The following is a 4,270-nucleotide window of genomic DNA, read 5'->3' as shown; positions in this document are numbered from 1 at the left end:
CTGCACTCCAGTCTGGGTGACAGAGTGAGACTCCAACTCCAACTCAAAAAAAAAAGAAGAAATTAACTGGGTGTTGTGTTGTGCACCTGTAGTCCCAGCTACTCGGGAGGCTGAAGTGGAAGGATCACCTCAACCCAGGGGGTCGAGGCTGTGGTGAGCTGTGATTGTGCCACTGCACTTCAGCCTGGTGACAGAGTGAGACCTCGAGACCTCAACTCAAAAAATAAAAAGGAGAAAGTGGTTCTAATAATAATAAGAGCTGTAGAAATAGTGGCTTTAAAACCAAGAATTTTGACTTGACATTGGAGACGACAGGGAGTTAATTGAAGGTTTGTGAGAAGAGTTATTTTCTCTATTTTCATTTAAGAAAGAATAATCTGGGTACAGTGCAGATAGTGTCTGAAAACTGGGCAACCCATGGGAAACTATCATCATGGTCTAGGTGAAAGATGATGAGAACCGAACCATCAGGATGGCCTTAGAAATGAACAAACTTGGCCAGATGCTGTGGTTCATGCCTGTAATCCCAGCATTTTGAGAGGCAGAGGCAAGAGGATTGCCTGAGCCCATGGGTTTGAGACCAGCCTGGGCAACATGGAAAGATCTCCATGTCCCTACAACAAATCAAAAAAATTAGCCAGGTGTGGTGGCACGCACCTATGGTTCCAACTACTTGGAAGGCTGAGGTGGAAGGATCGCCTGAACCCAACAGGTCGAGGCTGAGGTGGCCGTGAGCATGCCACTGCACTCCAGCCTGGGCAACACAGTGAGACTCAATCTCAAAAAAAAGAAAAAAAGAACAAACTTTAAGGCAAGTCAAGGGAAGCATTAGGAGGATTGACCAACAGGAATGGATAATTTTATGAAAGGAAAAGAGTGGAGGATGTCTGGGAGATGGGGAGAAGGATGAGATCACCAGCAAAAATAAGAAAGTTGTGGAATAGTTTGTAGGGGAAGATGAAGAGTGTAGTTTGAGATGTGTTGAGTTTGAAATCGTAGCAGGCAGAAAGTTCCATTAGGACCTTAGAAAATGTTTCCTGTTTTTTTTCCCATATTCTTCTTTCTGATGCCTAATATTCTGAAAGCCATGCTGCCCATGACAACACATTAAGGCCCTAGAATTTAATTATTGATGACCTGTGGAATGGCTCTTCTCCCAGTTCAAGAGATCTTGTTGAAGTCCTTGAGAGTGGCCACGGCCCATGAAGGGAGGCCTTTGCAGGTGGATTTGCCCAGCAGATGCTTCTTTCTTTCTTTTTTTTTTTTCTTTTTTGAGTTGAAGTCTCACTCTGTCACCCAGACTGGAGGGCAGGGGCACGTTCCCGGTCACCGCAGCCTCCATCTGCTGGGCTCAGGCGATCCTTCTACCTCAGCCTTCCAAGTAGTTGGAACTACAGGTATGTGCCACCACACCTGGCTAATTTTTTGATTTATTGTAGAGATGAGGTCTTGCCAAGATGCCCAAGCTGGTCTCGAACCCATGGGTTTAGGCAATCCTCTCACCTCGGCCTCCCACAGTGCTAAGACTATAGGTGTGAGCCACCATGCCCGGCCTCAGCAGATGCTTCTAAGCAAAGACCCCCAGCAGCACTCCCAAAGATGACTAGAAGGCTGGTGAGGCAGAGAAGTTGACAATAAGGCAGGAGAGAGGGTTCTAGAGGGCTCAGGTCCTGGGTTCAACTCTTTGCTCCATAACTTCTCTCTTTGAAGCCTCGGTACCCTCCTCTGAGAAGAATAATGAGAATAATGATGACACCCACCTTATAAACTTACAGTGAAGATGAAAGCATCTAGTTCTTGGCATCTAGAAACTATTTGAAAACGTAGGCCAGGCTCGGTGGCTCACGCCTGTAATTCTAGCACTTTGGTAAGCTGAGGCAGAAGGATCGTTTGAGGCCAGGAGTTCAAGACCTGCCTGGACAATATAGTGAGTTCCCCAAAATAAGATATTTTATCTAAAATAAGCTATTTATTGTAGAATAATTTCATTAATTAATTAGAATAATTTCAGCCAAGCTGCAAAGATAGGGCGGACAGTCCCCAAATACCTTTTACTTGGTTTCTCCCATTGATAGCCTTTTGTATGTCAATAGTACCTTAGTCAAAACTAAGAAATCAGGCAACCCCTTTGGGTCCCCTCCTAATGTGGGAGCTTTACTGTCCCCTCAATAAATCCTGCTTTAAAAAAAAAACTAAGAAACCACTAGGTGCTGTGGCTCAGCCTGTAATCCCAGCACTTTGGGAGGTGGCGGTAAGAGAATTGCCTGAGCCCTGGGTGCAAGACCCGCCCAGGCAACTTAGCAAGACCTCATCTCTACAATAAATCAAAAATTAGCTGGGCGTGGCGGTGCCTGTAGTTCCAGTTACTTGGAAGACTGAAGCAGAAGGATCACCTGAGCCCAGCAGGTTGAGGTTGTGGTGGCTGTGAGCATGTCACTGCACTCCAGGCTGGGTGACAGAGTGAGAGGCCTACTCAAAAAAAAAAAGAAAGAACTCAGAATAAAGGTCCCATTCACTCCTTTAAAAATGACAAATGACAGGTACTCAACAGTCTTTTCTCTAAATCGCCTTGCTTTTCCTGGGACTCCCTTATACCACCCACTCCACTGTTCTGTGGTCCCCTCCTGAGTCTGTGCTGGCCCTCTGGTTTGTTGCCTCCCTGACACTCCCACACCTCTCATGCTCTGCTCTTTGAGACCCTGCGTGTCTAACACACACACCACTGTTCTAGAAACAGACTTCCAATGGGCATTTCAGCTATGTCCAATGAGCCTACTGTTATCAGGACGATTCCCTTTCCGCTCTCCAAAAGAACAATTTCAGGCCAGGCACAGTGGCTCACGCCTGTATTCCTAGCACTTTGGGAGACCAAGAAGGGAAGGATTGCTTGAGCCCAGGCATTCAAGACCAGCCTGGGCAACACAGCAAGACCTCATCTCTAAAAAAATAAAAATAAATACATATGCATAGAAGAACTATTTATCATTCTCTCTCCTCCCATCACCCATCTCCAAGCCCACAAATTCCCCCATCAGCTCTCCTCTACTCCAGTTCCTTCCTGTGAACTGGAGGAATTAGCCCTCTTTGCATCAAAGGCTGTTCCATCCCCTCCCGCCATCTCACTCAGTCCTGTCAGCTCCTGGAATCTCCTCCAGTCTCCCTTCTCCCAGCAGCATTCAGATGTGCTCCTCAGCCATCTCCAACTTCCCTCTTCTCACCCCACAGCCTCGTCAAGCTGCTCTCTCTCTTCTTGGCTTCCTGCCATAACCAAGCTTCTTGAAAGAGTCATCCACGCTCACTGTTGAGGTTTCTCACCTCGCATTCACCATCGCGTTGCTCATGGATCTGCATAGGGGACTCTCATATTTTAGTATAGGTCATTTACTCCAGTACCCAAGCCCTCCTGTCATTTCCCATCTCATCACAGGGACCCACTCTAACACCTGACAAATAGATATGCATTCTTGAAAAATACAGTGTTAGCCGGGCTTGGTGGCTCAACCTGTAATCCCGTGCTTTGGGAGGCTGAGGTGAGTGGATTGCCTGAGCCCGCGGGTTCGTGACCCACCTGGACAACTTGGCGAGACCTCATCTCTACAATAAATAAAAAAAAATGAGCCGGGCTTGGTAGTGCATGCCTGTAGTTCCAGCTACTTGGAAAGGCTGAGGCAGAAGGATCGCCGAAGCCCAGCAGATCGAGGCTGCGGTGGCAGGGAGCGGCCACTGCACAACAGTCTGGGTGACAGAGTGAGACTCCAACTCAAAAAAAAAAGAAAAAAGAAAAAAGAAAAATACAGTGTTTTGGCTGGATGCAATGGCTCACTCCTATAATCCTAGCATTTTGGGAGGCCAAGGTGAGAGAATTGCCTGAGCCCATGGATTCAAGACCAGCCTGGGCAACTTGTCGAGACCTTATCTCTACAATAAATCAAGAAAAATTAGCCAGTGTGGTGGCACATGCCTGTAGTTCCAGCTACTCAGAAGGCTGAGGCAGAAGGATTGCCTGATCCCAGCAGGTTGAGGCTGCGGTGGCTGGGAGTGTGCCACTGCCCTCCAGCCTGGGCGACAGAGTGCTACTCTGATTCAAAAAAAAGAAAAAGAAAAAAGAAAAGAAAGCCGGGCTCAGTGGCTCAGCCTGTAATCCCATGCCTTTGGGAGACTGAGGCGAGTGGATTGCCTGAGCCCGCGGGTTCGAGACCCGCCTGGGCAACTTGGCAAGACCTCATCTCTACAATAAATCAAAAATTAGCTGGGCGTGGTAGCGCGTGCC

The sequence above is a fragment of the Carlito syrichta genome, unplaced genomic scaffold (genome assembly GCF_000164805.1).
Source record: "Carlito syrichta isolate Samal-C Ts95f unplaced genomic scaffold, Tarsius_syrichta-2.0.1 Scaffold309471, whole genome shotgun sequence".
NCBI lineage: Eukaryota > Metazoa > Chordata > Mammalia > Primates > Tarsiidae > Carlito > Carlito syrichta.
This window is presented reverse-complemented; position numbering follows the sequence as displayed.